General features: G+C 42.3%; 1 long non-coding RNA gene across 1 annotated transcript; it reads right to left on the reverse strand.

Annotated features, from left to right (window-relative positions):
• Nucleotides 1-200: 200 nt before the first annotated feature.
• LOC130865244 (uncharacterized) lies at nucleotides 201-20,412 on the reverse strand. Its single transcript, XR_009056089.1, has 4 exons — nucleotides 20,266-20,412; nucleotides 16,288-16,408; nucleotides 5,136-5,258; nucleotides 201-332 (listed from the first exon to the last, which is right to left on the reverse strand). It is a non-coding gene; the product is annotated as an uncharacterized LOC130865244 (long non-coding RNA).
• Between the last annotated feature and the right edge of the window lie 776 nt (nucleotides 20,413-21,188).

The following is a 21,188-nucleotide window of genomic DNA, read 5'->3' on the forward strand; positions in this document are numbered from 1 at the left end:
GGGCAGAAAGATCGCTGCAGCTTTAGAAGGAGAGTATAGAAGAGAAAACCTGACAACCACTTTCCCTGGCCTCTGGCTGAAGGGTATTCTATCTTTCCCCTTCTCTTCTTCTCCCTCCTTCCCCCTTTCTCCACCATCTCTTTGTTTCTTTCCATCTCCCTCCCTCCTTCCCCCTTTCTGTAAAGTTGCTAACCTTATCCATTCTGGCAGAATGACGTCAGAGAAGGGAAGGCAGCCTCCTAGCCTCCAGTCAGAAGAGCAGTCTTCCCCTGGTAAGTCCGTTAAGTCCACTGTTAGCCAACAACGTGAAGGTGGAGCAAGCAGCGCCGGTCCTAGGAGAAATGGAACCTGGTGAGACCAACACACAAATATTTTCCTGGGAGGTGTAAGAGGCACAGCCCTTGTGTGACCACAAGCCGCAGAGGGTGAAACCCGATGAGGCCTATCACCTGAGCTCCGAAGGGATAATCTGGAGAAGCGGTTGCTTTGTGCAGCTTTTCAAGGGCCGTCATTAATACCCGGCTTTGCAGGAAGGTGTCAGAGAAAGAAGAGAAAGCAAAAGCACTTTGATCTTTGGTGCTGAATTTATTGCCTGGAAAAGGAAGAAAGCTGGAGCATGGAGAAGTAGAAATCTTTTGACATCTGAAAAATCAAATAAATGGTTTCTCTCTCCTCTGTCCACCACCACCCTGCTACCGTGAGGCATGAACGCTCACACAAAGTTGGTGCAAAGCGTTGTTCTAGATGAAGCCCAGCCTTCCTGCTCATGGACAGACAATTCTGATTAGAAGCTCTTCCAGGTTGATATGGGTGACATAGTTCATTCGGTGGCTCCTTTAGGTCCATCACCATGAAGGAGTTGCCGAAAAGTCCTAAGTCCTAATTAGGTTTTTGTAGATGATGTGGTAAAGTCCCAGAATCAGGAGGCTGGCTAAGAGCTTGTGAGAATTAGTTACTCCGGCATTCTGTCCTGGCTCCCTCCACTGATCTCTTTACACCTACCAAAAAGTATGTCTGGAAGCATTGAACTTGGTCATGGTGGAAGGAAAAAGGATGCCTATGATTTGCTACCTAGGTAACCCTGTTCAAGTGCCATCTCTCTATCCCTCTGTACCCGATCCATTAACTAGAGATAGCAGCACCTACCTACCTACCACAGTTGTGCTGAGAGAAACCCAAAGTCCCCTCACAGGAGAAGGTATTTCTATCTATATGTGTATGCATTTACATATTTATCTGTACTGCGCCTTTCTTGAGATTGATTTCTCCTCTCCATCTTCATAGCACACAAGGCGATTTTTGAAAAAGTCCATCAAGAAAGGAAGGAAAGATACATATTTTCCTCTCCAACAAGTAAAAGCAATTAGACGTCAACTATTAACTGTTCCTGGGAGTGAATTTTTTTTAATGGGTTAAAGGCTCGGCCATTATAGACCTCCAATATGTAATTTCTAAGAAAGGACCAGGTAATATATTTTTTTAATTAAGTGGGAGATAAAATGGTAGAGCGATGTTTCCCTTCAGAAAGCACTTTTTTTTTTATCCATTTCCAGTGGTTTCCAATTGCATCATGCCTTTTAAGAGGACCAATTTGTTTAACATCACTTTATTTTTCAACCTTCACATGTGAGAAGCATTGATTTATGATTCTACTGATTAAAGAAATGGCGTCTGACGCAATAATGATTTCAATTAGGGAACTTCCACCAGTGTGCACTATTCTGATTTTCTCTCCATTCCCACCGCAGTTTTAGTCACTAAAGAAGTGGGCCCTGAGTAGATGATGGAATTTTGAAAAGCCACCAGACTAATTTAATATCAGAAAGGAATGTACGGGCAGATGGACTGATGTTCCATTTTGGATTATGGGGATGTATTGTATTTTAATATGCTCTGACAAACTCTCAAACAGCTCCCCGGTGAGCCCCTACCTGATATCATTAGGGTTATTTAGTGCTCGGAGCCTGCTCAATCCCCACTGGAGCCACAGGGAACTCGGAGGAATGAGCTCGCTCCATTCCCTCCACGTCTAGGGTCGTGCTTTCTCTTTGTGCTGGGCTGGAAGAGATGCTTAAGCTCGTGTTTAGATTTTTAGCTTGTCGAGATCAACGGAACACACCCAACACTGTCTTCAAATCCTGAGGGCCCCCATTACTCGGTGTTTCCCTACTCTAAAAACTTAATTTAATTAGTGAATATTTTAAATATTGAAAAATTAACTTTGGAGAAAGACCGGTTTCTTCTGGCTTACGGCAGCAGTGGCTTCTGTCCATCAGGATGGAATCTTGTTGTTCTGGGCTTTGGATGCCAGAGAACATCATGGTGGGAAGATGTGGTAGAGGAAAAACACACAAGGCACCCAAAAACAGAGAGACACGGGGTCCAAGTATCCCCTTCCAGCAATCCTCTCAATGACCTACCTTCCTTCTGGTACATTCCACCTCTTAACTGCCCCACGACGTCACGAAAACTACATCAGGTGAAGAAGAAACCCTCTACAACACGGGCTTTTGGAGGACACTCCAGATTCAAACAGTAGCACAGCATGGTCCCATAGATGAGGCGGGCAAGTAAGACCCTCATCTTGAACAAGGAACTATGCCCCCGAACATCAATGCAACTTGTGACCTAATGGAGGGGCTATGATGAAGACAAGCTAAGCACACCCTTGACATTTCTCTGGCTCTCACTATCTTGAGACAATGCATCACAAATAACTGAAACTTCTTCAGGAATCTCATGCAGGCTAGGAGCATGGCGTCACGCAGACAAGGAGCGTCTCCCCCTAAGAGGTTTTGCGTGTTTTGGATTATTTTGTAGACCACCTTATAGGAGAACCTGGAGCCAAAGTGATGATCACGGGCAGAGCCACATCTTGTCCAGGACCAGTCATGCACACCTTCTGCCTTCTATCTAAGTCTAAACCTCACGGCAGGAAGGACCTTAAAGATGGACTTGGGGAGATCATCTCTTTGTTATTCTCCACACATTTGTTCAATGTGTGACAAGGAGCAAATCTGCTTTTACTGCATTTCGCTACTAAATTGATTGTCTCTCTCATCGGCCTATTGAGGACAAATAGTTGGTCTTGGTTTAGGCTTTCTAGGACCTGGGATCTGACCTTAACCCCTGGAATAAAAATATTCTTTAAAGACAGATTCTTACTGTATAGCCCAGACTAGCCTCAAACTATTAACCCAGGATGTCCTCAACCTCTCAATCCTCCTGCCTCAGGCATCCTCGTGCTTAGGTTACAGGCATGCACCTTTATTCCTAGCTCACCTTTCACTCTTCCAAAGGTGTCAACCAGTGAAGAAACATCACGTCTGCTAAGAGCAGCTACTCTTGTGTCTCAGGCCATTGTTATCATGGGTATCTGTGAATCACAGGGCCACACCCTTACACAGCTCGAACAGAACAAGAAATTCACAGTGTGATGTCAAGTTAAAGGTTCTCCGTATCTCAGCATTAGCCTCACATTGGCCAAATGCATCCTGGCCCTGAAGGGCTTCCTTATTGGTGCACAAGCGGCCAGACCATCCAGTTATTAGAAGGATGTGCATAACAAAACATCACACCCTGTTCTAACTCTATCAAAAACTGACACCTTGAAGCTGGAGCAAGAGCTCAGTAAGGATGAGACTTGCTCCCCAAGCCTGAGGACCTGTAGCCCCAGGGCTGTGGGGGACAAAGAGGAAATGGATGGGGCTTGATGACTGTCAGCCTAGCCCTGTGTTCAGTGAGAGACCCTGTCTCAAAGGATAGAGCATGAGTCCAATGTCCTCCTTTGGCCTTTTCTCCAGCACACGCATGTGCACATATACCACACACACACACACACATATACACACACAGACACACTCTAACAAAGTATACTTAGTCTGCTGTTTCAAAAACAGTTAAGGATCTGTTACACACCAAGAAACAGGTGTTAGACACTGAGCATGTAAAATAAAATATGAAACCCATTTTTCACCTTCAAGGGGCTGGCATTCATATCTATATGAATTATGAACAATTTCAGGATTCAAAAAATTAGAAAGAAATGCCACCTAACATTGAAGCCCACTCTATCACATTTATTTTTAGGTAAGAACCTCCTTTGTTACCCTTCAAGTAAATTAGTTTGTTCCTATGCTCTGATTTGAAACTCCATTTTAATTTGAGAACTGGTCCTGTGACTTCAAAGTCTGTGTAGGACAAGCTCCCATTAATGTCTCCAACAACGACTGGAAAGTAAAATTCCAGTCGCACCATGATAGCTATTCTTCATCAAATCAATGCTACAGATTTCTTAATTAGGTACTGATATTACTAGGTATCCCCATGTTTTAAGCCTAGTTCTTAATCTCAGTGATTCTATGCTGCAATGGTTTTTACGAGAGCTGCCAGCCAATGCTGCACCCATCAATTTTTCTAGAAAATCATTTTTTAAGACAAGGTTTCTCTGTAGCTTTGGTGCCTGTCCTGAAACTAGCTCTTGTAGACCAGACTGGCCTCAAATTCACAGAGATCCACCTGCATCTGCCTCCCGAGTATTGGGATTAAAGGCGTGCGCCACCACTACCTACCTGGAAGATCATTTTAATAATTTTTACCATTGAAGGAAGAGAAGCCCAAAACACAAATACAAGCATTCCGAGTCTAGCCACTGAGTTTGTGGCTTAGCGTTTGAAGTAATGTATCCAAAATTGCTTCTTGAAAGAAAATATATCACAGTTAAGATTCCGTCTCGGTGAACTTGGATTGTTTCTCAAACTCTTCCTTGGAATATTTGAAAGGACTTCCTTTTTGTTTCATATGTGCTCCCTTTTCTCCCTTACAAATCTTTCTTTACCTCCTCTGAGGGTATTACCTAAAGGCAAAGCTCTCAAACATCACCACCATGTACAGAAGTTGGAAAGGGCCACTCTGGGTGGCATGCTCTGCTGGGCACATTTGAGCACAAACTTTCATTCATTGTCTCCCTTAACAACAGTCAATGGCCAAAGGTCTCATTTCCCTCCTCACATAACATTCCAGCCACACCTTGGCATGTATCTCCTTATCCTTCCTCTTCCTGCTACCCATCCCCATAGCAACCTTGATAGCTTCCCCCCAGGGACATTCATTCAGGCATCAGTTATATCCTCTACCTGTTCTGGATGCTGGAAACTGTAGAGCATCTGAATCTCTTAAGTTGATTTATCTGCTGATCACTTTCATGAGATCGCGGGCCTCCTTAGAAGTAAGTTTCTTTGGCAGATCTTCTCCAGGGCCTTCATGTGAATAAAGAAGAAAAAAAAAAGATTGAGAAAGGACTTACTTGCCAAGGTCTACAGCTCTTCCCTGTGATTTGTGGTACCCTGGTCCCTCTTTTGCTCTTGTAGCCATTACTTACAACAGTTCTAATATTGATTTGCTTTCTACTGCTGTGATAAAACACCAAGACCCAAAGCAACTTGGGAATGAAAACTTTTACTTGTTTCTCATGTCCTAGTCACAACCCATTACTGAGAGACAGGAACTTGGGGCAGGAACCTAGAGGTAGGAACTGAAGCCGAGGTCATTGAGGAGTACTGTTTACTGACTTGCTGCTTTACCTGCAGGTATGGACATACACCATGTCTGTGTCTGGTATCTCCGAAGGTCAGTAGAGCACACTGATTGCCCTGAGACTGCAGTTAAAGAGGACTGAGGCACCATATGAGTGACAGAAGTTGAACCTGGGTCTTCTGTAAGAGCAAGAATTCACTAAACAGATAGAGCACCTCTGCAGCCCCTCAGCTTTTATCTTTATACAGCCCGGGACCATTTGCCTAGAGGTGCCACTGCTGACAGTTGAGCTGGGCCCTCTCACATCAATCATTAATCAAGAAAATGCTCCACAGACTTGTCTACAAGCCCATATGATGGAAGCATTTTTCCAATTGAAGTTCATTCTTCACACATTGACCCTAGTTTGTGTCAAGTTAACAAATATGTAATCAGCATGGTTTTTCAATTAGAACTTGACTTCGGCTTTATCTTCAACCCAGGTTTACTTCATGTTAGATCGCTATAACTCAAAATCTAGAGTCTGTACTGCTCCAAAGCTCAAACCTTTCTGAGCAATGACATGATGCCACACGTGGAAAATGCTACGCTTAATTTCATGTGACAAGTCACAAACAAAATGCAGCTGCAGTAAATATTTATTGCAAAGTATACAGAAAACAAAGCTCCCCTTTAGACTTGAGTCCCAACCCCAAAGCAGCTCATTATGTGTGCACAAATGTTCTAAAATAAAAATAAAACATGGAACAGTTTTAGAACCCAGCAGATCACATAAAGACTGCTCAACCACTCAGAAGACTTAATGAAAGCTTGGTTTATGTAGATGCCTAACCATCTCCAGGGACTGAACAGTGAGCAAGTAGCATCTGATATAGATCCCATCGCCTGTCAAAGGTTTTTTCCCATGGACCACTACGCAGAGCAACCATAGTCAGATGTACTCATTTGAGCTCCGTGTGATCAGGAGAGTCAGTCCAGCTAGCTCCCACATTGGGTAGACCTAGAACCCATGGCATTAACTTCAGAGATGATTTATTTAATTCAGAATTCAAGTGATGGGGGGCCCGATCTACTGCTTACAGGACAAATATTTCCTGCGCTCTCCTTCAGACAAATTCATTGTCATTGTGGTCTTCTTTGATGCCCCATTTACATTTGAGGACTAGCCCTGTAAATACCAAAACTCATACAGGGTACCTTCCCATGAAAACTTCTAACAGCAGTGGACACTGGTGTCCTGGGTCCCAGAAATAAGACACATGTACATGTGGTTGAGTGACTTCAAGGAACTGATGTCATGCACTGACGTCACTGCAGCCATTAGGGTTTGCATTTGAGCTCTGTCATGCAACTAGAACATTCAGGTTTACCACAGATATATATTTAGATTATTAACTACAGTCTATCTGTATTTTCAATACCCTTGTAGACCAATGCCGTTCAATAATCTGAGCTGAAGCTATAAGTGGTAACCAAACCTGTCAAAGGAGAGGTTAGGCTTTTTTGGTGGGGGCGGGGAGTATTTTTTTTAAATGTGGTCTTCCAGGAAGCTGCCTCTGGACATAAATACAGAAAATTAACACAATAAGTAAGGCATTATACAACAGCTATTAACTGATTACACTAATAAAAACCAAATGGAGGCCCCCAGTCCACCCCTGTGGGAAAGGAGGACAGATAAAATAAACAAGGTAAAATACATATGTTAAAGGATAATTGATTTTAAACAATCATAATGCGGTTACCTCCTGCCATGTTTTTTAAAATATACAGATTTCAATCTGTGTGGGGAAAGATAGAAGAAAGTTGTGAGTATCCTTTCTCTTTAATATCCAAGTTTCGTACTAATACGGATGTTTTCCTGGGCTAGCAAATTGGCGAGATTAAGGAGTCTTCACAAGTTTCTTAAATGACAGGCACATGGGCACAGTGATTTAATATACAACATTTCCTGAGAAAAGCAGGGTCTCCGCACGCAAAAGGCTTGCCCCAACAGTGCGACAGCAAGTCAGGTCCAAGGAAAACCGATAGGCAGAAGAGGGGAAGGAAAAGTAACAGATCCCCCTGTGCTGGGCAGAAGTTTAAGTCCATCCCCACTACATCTCTTTCTGTTGCCTAAATCCTAAAACTCTTAAGTATATATGTGGGATTGGCTCTAGGGAGAGAAGGGTCTTTATTTTCCATTTGTTTTCTTACATAGTATCCACGTACTGCCTTCCAATCTGATAGTCGCTACAGTAACTACACTAAGGGTGTGCTAGGTGACATGTGTCAAACTAAACGCTTAATGCGAGTTGTCGCTAATTTTTGCATTATCTCACAATTTGTAGGTGAAGACATGCAGGCAGAGGGTGACAATGTGACAGGCTCAAGGCTCCACCATCATTAGCCCTAGCCTTCTCCAGAGGCATCTGCCAGTCTGCCTCAACAAAGGTACCCCAAACTTCATCAGAGATTGTTGGTGTAGGAATCTTTTACTGTTCCCCCTCAGTCTTTTCTCACTTATTGTTTTAACCAGGCTAAACCCATGGAACCAATTCTTTTCGCATGGCATATGCAGAACTCTGCGTTATTTTTACTTCCCACTGGCAAAAAGTCAGCAAATTCAAATGAAATGATAATTTCTATGTGAGAAAATAGTTTAGCATTTCCTTAAAAATGTGAAAAATATAAAAATCTTATGCAAGACACTAACTTTTCAGCTGGCAGAAAATAGCCTGGTTGTTTCACATAAAATAAAACAAGGGCAGCTTAGATCTTTACTGTCTGGGAATTAAAGGGGAGCTCTACTGCCAGGGAACAATGGGTAGTTGGGCATGAAAAGAAGAATCAGTGATATGTGCAAGAGGTGGTGGCATACACAGAGAACGCTCAAGCATAAAAAGGGTCACACTTATTCAATATTTGGAAAAATGGCCCAGGAGGCATCTGATGTGACAGCCAACAAACAGAAGGCTCAGGAAGGGAGATTTACAGTGAAAAGGAGGGCAGGAGGGACCCAAACACAAGAGCTGACCAAAGCATGATGTGTTGGGGTCTGCATTCTTGCTAGCAAAATCTTAGAGACACTTCCCAACGAGTAATACTTCAAATAACATGGAGGTTCTTGCCTTAAAGTAAAACAGAAAAGAAATATAGAAATTACATTTTCAGGCAGTCTGGGGTACAGAAAATTTCTTGTCTATGAGTGATGATCTCATCCGTCTAGATAACTCAAAAAGAACCAAAATTAGCTAATTATTTGCGTAAGAAACCAGTCAAACTGCAAATATGACAGAAAAAATGTATAAACAAATAACTTTTTCCAGAAAACATTAAGAAAATATCTTAGAAAAATTACATGCAGAAAAGCACTGAATGTGAGACTATAGAAGAAGAGGACGAGGAAGGAGAGGGAGAGGAAGAAAGAGAGGAAGCAGAAGTAGGATAAGGAGAGTGAGAGGAAGAAGAAGAGAAAAAGAGGAGGAGAAGGAGGAGGAGGAGGAGGAGGAGGAGGAGGAGGAAGAAGAAGAAGAAGAAGAAGAAGAAGAAGAAGAAGAAGAAGAAGAAGAAGAAGAAGAAGAAGAAGAAGAAGACTCCAAATGTAAAGAAGGTCATATAAAAAGATAAATGAGAATGCACGAGGTAACTCAAAATTAGAAACCTTAGGTTCCCAACATTAATTAATACAAATGTATGCTCTCATGTTTTGAATTTAGGAATGTCTTTTTTGTTTGTTTGTTTGTTTTTGGGTTTTTGGGGGTGGTTTTTTTTTTTGGTTTTTGGGGGTTTTTTTTGAGACAGGCTTTCTCTGTGTAGCCCTGGCTGTCTTGGAACCAGCTCCGTAGACCAGGTTGGCCTCGAACTCAAGAGGTCCACCTGCCTCTGCCTCCTAAGTGCTGGGATTAAAGAAGTGCACCCCCAACACCTGGAAAACTCAGTGAGGTGTAAGAGTAACTGCTCATTGAGGGAAAGCTTACCAGATATGGAAGACACTTAAAATGATGAAAAGGAAGGGATTGGGGCAAAGTGAAGAAGAAAAGATAAAGAAATAAAATATAGAGACACAGAAAGAAGGCCACTATCATAAAGCTCTTAGATCAGAATTGAGAAATAGTTTTATTAAGTGAATTCTCACTGCAAGGACCAAAACAGACTCCAGAGAACTGAGATACTTAAATGATCTCCAAGGTTACAAAAAAGAAGAAAAGGAAAAAAAGAAAAAGATATAGGGGGTCCATTATAAAAGCACTAGAAGAAAAAGCAGGTCCGCACGACCTCACCCTGCGACACACAGAGACTTGTCAGCCCCAACAGCAAAGACGAGAGAAGAGCAGTTGACATCTGCATTCACAAATGCACATAGACTTGTCAACAGCTAAAAAGCTTAAACAGAACAGTGTCCCAAATATTGGATAGTGAAGGGGTTAATAAATTCAAGATTGAGTGGTTGAAATGATCAGTTGGTTAGTTTTTTGAGACCTGGGCTGACTGTCTGCCAGGCTGGCCTTGAACCCTGAGCAACCTTCCTACCTCAGCCTTGGGAGCACTGAGATTACATATTAATGTCAGATATTAATAATAAATGTAATATTGCATTTTTTAAATGTGCAGTTTAAAATCAGCAAATCACTCCATAGAACTGGCAAGCAAAAGTTAAGTAAATAATAATGTTTTAGTGCATAAAAATCACTACGTACATATAAAACAAGTCAGATAACCAAGAAATATAAAAAAAGTTGGGCATGGCAGTCCACAATTGTAACTCCATCAATACAAGGCTGATGTAGGAGGGGTGCTGAAAGTTCAAGGTCAGCCTCAGCTACCTACTGATATCCAGCCAACCTGGGTTACCACCAGAATCTAGAGAATTCTGAATCCCTGTTAACTCTGAAATGATAAAATGGTATACGACTTCAGAGGGCAACTCTGCAAATATTAAGAAAAGAAGGAAGGGAGGAAAGGAGGAAGGAAGGGAGGGAGGGAGAGAGAGAGGGAGGAAGGGAGGGAGGGAGGGAGGGAGGGAGGGAGGGAGGGAGGGAGGGAGGGAGGAAGTTAAACTTTCACCCAAGAGTCTCACTTGCAGCAATGTACCCAAAAAAAACTGGAGACACAAAATTTTACAAAAACCACAACTACAAATGGCATGATAGGGCTGGGATGTAGCCTAGTGACAGAGTGCTTTCCTAACATCCATAAATCCCTGCCCAGATCCAGTCCCAGCATCACAGTCAAATGGCGTACCCAAAGAATTCCAGGACCTACCTGTAAGGATATAATAGCAGCATAAAACATGTTTAAAATAATTTTAACAATGTGGGCAAATATTTATTACAGCTTACAAAAAGAAAAAACATTTATACATCAATGGACTATTTAGTAGAGCCTCAATGATCTTATGTTTTAAAAACATTCAAATTTACTTTTACAAAAAGGAAACTAGATGTTGGTGGTGCACACTGATACTCCTAGAATTTGGGAAGTGGAGGTTGGAGGATCAGGAAGTTCAAGGTCACTCCCAGCTATATAGTGAGTTCAAGGCCATCCTGGCTTACTTGAGACCTGGTCTTAGGAAAAAATAAAAAGAAAGAAAAAAGCAGATGGAAAAGGTCAGGCTGTATATACCAACATGTTAGCAATAACTACACCAAAGAGGCAGAATCAGAGGTGACTTGGGGCTATTTCATCATGGTGTCTATCATTTCTAAACATTCTTCCCTAAATGCATATTCTTCGAGCAACCCAGAGCATAGTACTTTCTCCTCCTGGCTTGTCTGCAGTTATGAATAGTAGGTAACATCCTGGATAGGGTGCTGGAAAGAAAGAAAGAAAGGGGACCATGGACCACAGGGCATTTAAATGCTCTGAGTCTATGCTGCTCCTTACTCTGATTACCTTGTCCTTCCTCATCTCTTATCAGAATGTTTGCAGTCTCCAGTGCTATTTTATTGGCTCCTCCTGTGAGTGACAGGCCAAAGTGTCCCAAGAATCCTTAATGTATTTTGTGTCAGGGGCCTGTGGGTCAGTAAGGTTATTAATAAACAGTGCCTCTTGTTCTAATTTTGGTCCCTCCTCTCCGCCATGCTTCCCCTGCTGTCCCGCTTTTCCTTTCGTTTCTCTTGTCTGATCCCTTTCCCCTCCTCCCTGACATAAAGCATTCGGCCTTTTTCATTTTAGCTCAACCTTTGGCATTTTTCCCCATCATGCTTTTGGGATGCTGCCTGTCCTGCTACGTTTTCAGGGAGAACTTAATTTTTAAGAAAATGCTTGATGTCCTAAATCAATTTGCAGCAGCTAGCACACTCCTGTGATATTACAAGCCAGGGAGAATGAAGGGGCACCAAAAATTGGGGTAAAGCATGAACAAAAAGCAGGAGGGTACCTTGTTTTTCTCGAGGAGTTCTCTTAGGCTAGATGTACAGAAAAATCAGGCAGAATTTGAGAGTCTAAGTAAACATGTATGGATGTGAGGTAAGAAGCGGAGTAAAGATTTCTTCTTTAATATTTTTCTGCTTGGTTGATAAGATATAATTAACGAACTTAGCATCACTTGCGAACTTGGCATTGTTAGCATTGCATGGATAGTCTTAGATGTGGATATACGTTCGTCAACTTTATCTCTCATTTAGAGGTTGATCTCCTGAATTTATGGTCATAGTAAACCTGCTTTTTCTTTTTAAAAAAATATTAAGTACATTTTATTTATTTAGCTTGTGAGTGGGGTTGTGAGGGGCACTCGTGTCAAGCACATGCACGGGAAGGCTAAAGGACAATGTGCAGAAGTCACTTCTCTATTTCCGTTTTGTGGATCCTGGGGATTGGAATCCTGTCAATAGGTTTGGCGGCTTTACTTGCTGAACCATCATGCGTGCCCATGGGTTCTATTCTCTCTCTGTCTCTCTCTCTCACACACATACACACACTTAAAGTGCCTTCTGCAAACATACTAGTTTGAGTGATTACTTTTGTCTTTAAAAGAAATGCATGTCTGCATGGCTGTTAACCAACCAACTAAAGGACAAACGATGCAGCCAATTTTTTTGTCAACAGCTACAGTATCCACCCCCAGTCTTTTCAGACATACCGTTACCTATAGAACCAGCATCCTAAATCAACCATGGGGGGGGGGGGGCTATGAAATAAAATAGCCTATGAATGTGTACATGGATACCGTATATTCGAAGTAGAGAAGCTTAACCTTCCTAATCTCCCAGAGCCCTGTACTTCAAGGATTTCATTGAACTTTATGGGCCCTTCTCGGAACGATATTGTCAACATGCAAAGTAAAATGCATGACTTTTGTTTTAGAGAAACACATAACATCTTTAGCATTTAGAAATGTAAAGTGCCTTTGTCAAAATTTCAGACAACTGTGATAAAGTATATGTGCTTCTTATTTGTATATCTAATAATATAATAGTATATTTGATAACTCTTTTCATTTTGAGATAATGCTTTAAAGATTTGTTTCTATTTTATTTGTATGGGTGGGGGATAAATGCATATGTACTATGTATGTGCAGTGCCCATGGAGGTCAGGAAAGGGCATTGGAACCCCTGGAACTGGAGTAAAAGATGGTTGTGAGCTGCTGCTGGGAACCAAACCTGAGTCCTCTGCAAGAGCAGCTGGTATGCTAACCTCTGAGGCATCTCTGCAGCCTCTTGGAAATAGTTTGAATCACCACTGGAGTGTGGTATACGAGTCCAGATGATTTCTATCAGTGATGGAGTCCGGGGTACTAAAGTACAGCTCTATTGATTCCCTGTGATAACTGAGACAAATGTTTCGCTTTAGCCGTTTTGTGAAAATCAATGTGTGATTGTTTTAAAATCTGATTATTTAAAAAATAAATAAACCTGACCCACAGGGGGAAAAAAAAGGAAAGAAATACATGGTTGCATCTATGAAGAGAGCTCTCCAGGAGTTGCTTGTGCCGGTTTCCCTTAGCAATGATCAAGCAGAACTTTCCTACAGGAAACTATGCAAAATACCTGTGGTTTTATGTTGGATTATTCATTTCATTTTTTTGTTGTTGTTCAAATTAACCCATTGTCCTTTTTAGAGTCAAGAACCCAGCGTTTTTTAAAAATGTGACTGTTTCAGCTGTTTCCCTTCAAGGCCTGGGGTCCACAGGTGGCGGGACAAGGATAAAGAGGGTGGTGAGTATCCAACTACACTTCTTAACAGTCCAGGGAAAAGTTTGCTTATGAAAACTGGCAGCTTTTTTGTTCTCCTTCAGCCTTTTTAACACGCGGCCAGGTCTCTCTCTCTCTTTAGCCGGGCCTGCTGTGGTCGCGACTGAACTGGACTGAATGTATTCTGCCGAAAACTCCCACGGAAGCCCCTCCACGGCGGAGTCGGTGGGAGCTGGGTGTGTCTAAGCTCAGAAGATCTCGGCCTGCCGAGTGTAATAGCATCTCTGCCCTTGGAGATTATGGGTATGATATGGGTGAGTGTAATGGATAGGGCAGTCTGTGTACAAATTTCAAATGACTTGCTACACCCCTTTCAGGTGGCTGCTGTCAAAAGCATTAGCGCGTTCCACACACAACAACTGTGTATCGTGTTCCCTGTGGCCTCTGCTTCCACGGCAAAGCTCCTCCCAGTCCGCGCAGCAGGTGAGAACATGGGGGGGGGAGCTACTAAACACATACAAGGGGGTCTCATTCTTTGAGCTGCGCTGTATTAAGAGAGAAATACCCAACCTGTACCTAAATTAGCAAGGACGGGAGTTCAACGAGATCCGCCTGGGAAGGCTGTCTCCCACAGACCGAAATGTCTAGCCTGAAGAGAACTTGATTTAGCTCGCAGCTGTGACGCAAGGGAGCATTGTACTGCCATGGACTTGCTCAGGAACTCCCAGTGTCGCCGCTTCGCTGGTGGTGTTTATGGAGAGGACGGAGCAGAGCCGCCCAGGTGGTAGATGGCACTTTGAACTGTTTTCTTCCAAGAATTTTTTTTTTAAGTGAGTCTTCCTATGGCCTAGAAATGTACAACGTTTAAGCAAAATGAAGATCTGCAATAGACTAGCGTTCTCGTTCAGGTCTTTTTCATGTTAAAAATACCTAGCATTTTTGCTCAGCCTGCTACAGGCACAGACTGAGCGGAATGCGTTTCTCCCTCTCTGAATTCAGACTGGACTTGCAAGCAGGACTTTTCTGGTTTCGTTAGCCGAACAGAAACACAATAGTTTAGCCTTGATGAAGATGCTCCGTTTGGGGCTGGGAACATAGCTCAATGGTAGAGCACTTGTCTAGCTAGTACAGGCCCTACTGGTGCTATCTCACAGGGAAAAAAAAATTACCATGGAGGTGGCCCAATATTCAATATATACACTGCTCTTTCCATGGCCAAGATTAACTTTGTTATTACTTTTTTTAAAATTTTCTTTCGTGTGTGTGTGTGTGCATGTGTGTGAGTGTGCGTGTGTGTGTCCATGCACATGAGCCATAGTGCATGTGTGGATATCCAAAAATAACCCATGGGAGTCTGTTCTTTCCTTGCACCATGTTGGTCCCAAGCTGAGCTGGCCGTAAACACCATTACTTGCTGAGTTATCTCTCTGGCCCAAGAGTGATTGATTCATTGATTGATTGGTTGGTTGGTTTATTTGTTTGTTTATTAACACACTGAATATCTGTTAGCATTAGAAACTACTGAGCTGAGTAGATTACCTGCTGCTATCATTATGGAAATTATTTGCTCAAAAGCTCAGCGTATTGACGGCAAATACATTTCTTCAGCTTTCAGAAGATAGCTGTAAACAAGATGGTGACCTCACTCTTAGGATCCAGTCTCAGTTCATCTTACCTTTATAATAAATAATGCACATCATGCATGTACGTGCTTCGTATGTGTTAAATTCATTTGATTATTAAAATAACTGTAGACACTACTTCTACCAGTATCTCCATTATACAAACGAAGAAACTGAGTCACACATAAATTAAGATTTTCACACACATGGTGTATTGGCAAGGGCAGGATTTAGATCCAAGCAAATCTCACTTTGGAAAATATTCTGTTAAGCACTACTTAAGAGCAAACAGAATCAATGTGTACTTTTTTTTTTCCATAAAAGCACTGGAAATGCCAGAAATCCTGATAGGCTCCAAATTTAGTTCAGTAATTGAGCAAAACTATGGGGGAAAATCAGTGTTAGTCAGTCTGTAAAGCAGCAGAAGATGAGAGTGATAGATTCTAGAAGCTCTCAAAAGGCCAAAGCAAACCGAAATTTAATGGGGATAAACATGAAACATTCTTAAAAGCATTAAATCCCCTGTACATGCCCAAGTTGATTGGCATCTGACTCCAGGATGCGGGGATTCTTCCCCATGAGAGGTTCTGTTTAAAGCCAGTAATGGCACACTGTCTGTGACAGTCACGGAAGTTCTGAGCATTTTGTCTTTTTCATGAGCCCTCTTAGGGTACTCTGACAATCCAGGTCAACTCAGGGAAGACGGAGGTCTGGGTCTAGGGGAGTTAGGGAGTGGACCCAGTGAAACAAAAATAGTGGGGTGAGGTGTGTGTCTGTTATTCTTAAATATTGGAAATTTTCTCCTAGGGAGAAGCTACTCTGATGGCTCTGAGGATAGAATCCAACCCAGTGTGACTTCAGCTCCCATATACAATCAAAGCTTTCAAAACACAAGCTATTGTAAGAATGGGGACTATCGGACAGGAAACTTTTCCCTCTGCGTCACTAGTGGCCGTGGTCCAGGCCTTCACGTATGTATGTCACCTGCTTGGAATCTGCAATTCACAAAATCTACCTTCATTTCCTTGACCAGCCGTCCATCTCCAGAACTCTGGCTTCAGCAGGAACCTGAACAATGTCCTCCAAGCCTCAGCCCACAGGTAAGTGTCCACACCTTCTTCATTCTGTTATAGAACCTTAAATCCAAACAAAAACATTACTTCAAGATTGTCTGTCCTCCAGGTAAGGGAATATCAGCATGCCAACTAACCATGTAGAGCTATAGATGTTATCTCTAGTGTCAGACGGAATCCCTGCTGCCATCAGAGTAGGCACGTCGGCAGGGTCCACCTTAGCACTGCTCCACAGCAACTTGGTCCTAACCTTATTCTGGGAAATTGGTCTGGTCCCCAGTGGCCACCCTATCATTTAGCTGAGCGCTTACTATCATTTCTAAGCTAATTTGGGAGCTAATTGTGAATGTCAGAGGCTCTGACATTGTTGAAAACGGTACATGGTTGACATAAGCCAGAATCAGGGAAATTCAACATAGAAGAAGATGGGGTCTTTGTAGCCAGTTTTGTGTTAAAGTGTGAAGGAGTGGAGTGGCGCTGTCTCTAAGTTGCCTTCACAGTCACTGGATGATGGGACCAGAATGCCTCCAAGAGTCCATGCCACAGGGTCAATCTAAGTTCTTTATATTGGGATTAATTTTTATTAGATTTAATCATGTATGTGCATCTCTGAGAGGATATGCGCACCTGTGTGCACGTGCTTGCAGAGGGCAAAGGCTTTGGAGACCGCTCCCAGAGCTGGATTTACAGGCAGTTGTGAGCTACTATCCCACATGGGTGCTGGGTTCCCTCACAGAGCAAAAAGCTCTCTTCCTTGCTGTAACCCATCTCTCCAGGTCCTCGTCTAAGTCCTTTTAAAGGATTTCAGAGGACTGGGCAGGTGCCTCAGCAGATAGCACACTTGACTAATTCCCATGTAAAAAGGTGGGTGCACTCTTACAGGAAGATGGGCAGAAGAATCACCCAAACATCTAGCCAGCAGTACACCGTGTAGTACAGAAACAAGAGAGACCCTGTATCAATGAGGTAGAAAATAAGAATCTATCCCAAAAGTTTTTCCTATTTTCTCTGTCTCTGTCTCTGTCTCTCTCTCCTTTCTCATCTCCGCCCACACACACACACAATATCTGAGACAGAGTCACACTATGTAACAATGGCTAGCCTGGAACTTGCTGGGTAGACGAGATGTGCTGTGAAATCACTGAGATGTGCCTGCCTCTGCCCCCCGAATGCTGAGATTGAAGCTGTGCGCCACCATGCCTGGAACACAAAGTTGCTGGGAGAGAGAGAGAGAGAGAGAGAGAGAGAGAGAGAGAGAGAGAGAGAGAGAGAGAGAGAGAGAGAAAGAGCTTTAAAAAAAAAAAAGAGCCCAGCCCCTACCTGTGGTTATTTCCAATTTACCAGCCTACCAGTAGGATTTAGTGTGGTCTGGCTTAAACCATGCACACAGGCATTCTGACCACAGGTGAAACTGTGCCTGTCTCCTCAGTCCTGCTACAGTTATCAGGCTGGCTCTTGTGGGATGGGTACCCCTCATTCTTCACACTTCTTCACCTTTGTGGACATTTCAACAGGCAAGGGCAAGCCACTAGCCTCAGGATTAGGTCAAGGAAAGATAAGTAACTTCAAACGATTTTGAAACCACCAGAGTTCTGAAAGACAAGTACATTTTGTACTCTGAAGAGTTTAGACCAAATGTTCTAGAAGATTCTATTTTGGTCAAGATATCTATATTTGCTAAGCATAGTGGTGATCATGTTCTGAGCACTTGGGAGGCAAAGGCAGTCAGATCTCTGTGAGTTCAAAGTCTACCTGGTCTGCATAGCAATTTCCAGGCCAGCCAATACCACATAATGAGACCTTGTCTCAATAATAATAATAATAATATATCTAATTTGCTACCATTTCTTTCTAGGCACACTCTCTTTGGCACAGTCTTCATGCTGATAATATTACTATCTACCCTTGGCCACTGACTAACCTGTAACATATTCAAAAAATTCAAAAACAAAGTTAAACCCAAGTGTTGTAGTAATCAAGCAAAAGCTGGCAGGAGACTGCTGTACCTAATTTCTTTTGCCACAGTCAGTTTTGAGGAGCATCAAGCCAAAAATCCACACCCTGACACAATACTCACTGCGCTGAGTGATGAACCCATGTCATCACTGCAGGGAACCTCTGTGTTATCTCCTTTACCTGGAAGACAATAGTTTGTGACCTACTTGCTGGATATCTCAGGCAAGGGAAAAGAGGGCTTTTTCTACCTGCCTTTCTCTGGTCAGACACAGAGGTCAAGGGGGAAGACAACGTCAGTCTGGAGTTCCTGCCTGTTACACTCTCCAGCTTGTGGACCAGAGCCAGAGGGCCCTGGGCTACAAAGTGTAAACAGATTTCTGTGGCCTCCTATTCTAGGTAATTGGTCCCAAATGCTGTTACCCCTTTCCAGATAGAAGCTTTGCATGCTGTTTTAAAAAAATCCGGAACTTTTCTCAATTGACAGAGAACAGTTTGGAGTGTGAATTCAGTCTGTTCCTCAACTCTAAGGTCCCTGGAAAGAGCCAGGTAGATACACAGGAAACACAGAAGCCTCTTTGCAGAGTTCCACCATATTTTCTTTATGTTCATCCCCTTTCTCTTGGTTCCCCATCCTCACGAATGGACGCATGTTTAATCTACATGAACAGTTTTGGCTGAGTCTCGCAGAGCGAGCACCACCTGCAAGACAACAGGCAGGTTTTCGAGCAAGACAGAACTTCAACCCAGAATAATATATTGTTACCAGTGTGCACCATCATGATGCTAGCCTAAACCAGCTGTTCTCTGACGTCATTTTCAGGCTAAAATTATGCCTCTCATGTTCTGTGAGGACAGCAGTTCTGGCAAAAGATTGGGATGGTCTCTTTAGTGATTTAAGCTGTCTTGTAGAAGGCAGGCTACAGAACCTCACAGAGCCCTCTACAAAGCAGAGACAATTACATATACCTTGCCCATTCAGTGTAACATTAAAAGAGATAAAAAGTTATGGGCCATAAGAGATACAAGGACACTTCATATATTACCATATGATACAAAGCATTTACATAGCAGATTTGGTAGTGCAGCTACCTATGTAACTCAAGAAATGAAATTTTCTTTATGCTGGGAAATCTTTAGCTTAGAATTTAATAGGAAAAAGCAAAAATTAAATAAATAAATAAATAAATAAATAAAAAGCACAGCTTTCTTTGTATCTTTCAAGGCAGTAACAAAATCTCAGAATGCCTTTAATTTTTCTTTTTCTTTTTTTTCTTTCTTACTTTCTTTTTCTTTACCTCTCACGCCTTCCTTTTTGCTTCTTCAAAACTTCCCTTGTCACATTTTTCTGTTAACTATCTCCAGAACATGCAGTCAAAGTCTTTGCTAATCATTGACAAGGAGGAGACTGCTCTTTCTCTTCTCTTGATCTTTGATTCCAAGTCAATGTCTTGCCAAGACTTTTTCTTTAAATTCCATTCTATTTCTCAATCTCCCCCCCCCTCTTTCTTTCTCTCTCTCTCTCTCCCCCTATATCTAATTCAACTTGTCAGATAGAAGACCAGAATTCTGTGGGAGGACTGGGAAACCCCTACCTTCTGACCTGAGAGACCAGAATAAGAGACAGGACACACTCTTTCCTCTCTTCGTGTTTTTTCCCCCAGAAAATGCTATCGGTGTTTCCTATGGCCTTTAGTTGTCCAGAAACTGGAAGTTCACTCCCATGCATAGTCTACAGCCATTCATTTCTCCATCAGTATGATTCCGTTTTCTCTTGACAAGCAGTCTAGCACTAGACGTATTGTATCTAAGCACCGAGACACAAAATGGGACATGCTGGATCAGGTCATTTTTATAAACAGTGTGACCTTGAGCAGCCTGTATAGCATCCCTGAGCTTTATCATCGTCACCTGAAGAATGGAAGTCATAACACTTTCCTGACATCCGAGGTAAAAAGCCAAGTTACCTTGCACAGGGCCTGGGTCATGAAGTGTCCTTGAGATGTTAGCTGACAACTTTCCATTCACGTTCTCTTTGCTGAAAACTGCTCTGTAGACTGGAGGTTTTGCTCTATGGCAGAAAGATCACCTGAGGTGTGCAAAATCCTGGGTTCCAGTCCTCGTATCTCAGAAACAACAAAAAAGACAGGATTATTTACCAACTCAAAGGCTAGGACTTTCTCTCCTGTTCTTTCCTTTTGGCTGTTTCCATACACATCACTGAAAGTTCTCTTCATATACCGTCCTTCTCTTCATCTCCAGATGAATTTCAGGAAAGAAAAACTAAGACAACGACATTCCAAAAACACCTTTCAGTTCCGTCTAGCCTAAGCTCACTTCTATTCATCCTTGGCTCAAGGTTTCCTTGTGAACCCAAACAGGAACTGCAGCTTACCCCAATGGCAGTGAGTTGAGGCTTGGGTATTCCCATGCTTGTTTAAATTGTAATGCTTCCCTTTTCCATTTTCAAATGCTGGAAAGTTAAAGATTTGTGGTTTTCCTGGCTACCAATTGAGATCTGGTAAGTGAATCTGAATCTTGCTTTGAGTTTGTCATTTGAATGAACTCACATTTCATAACGCTAACCCTTGCATTTAGAGCATGTCTGCTATCTTCACCTCTGTTGATTAAAAAATATAATAGCTTAAGTAAAATGTGAGAGGCGCTTTATTTAAACAAACTACAGTGTGCAGAATGCTTTCATCCCCTTGTCTCAATGGTAAATATAATATCATTTTTACTATTAGGAAAATTTGTTTTATATCACGTGTTTCAGTGAGTAATGCTACCGAATATCTCTCATTATTTACAGTTGCATTTATTTGTCAAGACATTCCAAGTTGACTAGATGATAATTTGCAATTTACCTATTTCTCTCAACCTTTGACTT

The sequence above is a fragment of the Chionomys nivalis genome, chromosome 23, assembly GCF_950005125.1.
Source record: "Chionomys nivalis chromosome 23, mChiNiv1.1, whole genome shotgun sequence".
Classification (NCBI taxonomy): domain Eukaryota; kingdom Metazoa; phylum Chordata; class Mammalia; order Rodentia; family Cricetidae; genus Chionomys; species Chionomys nivalis.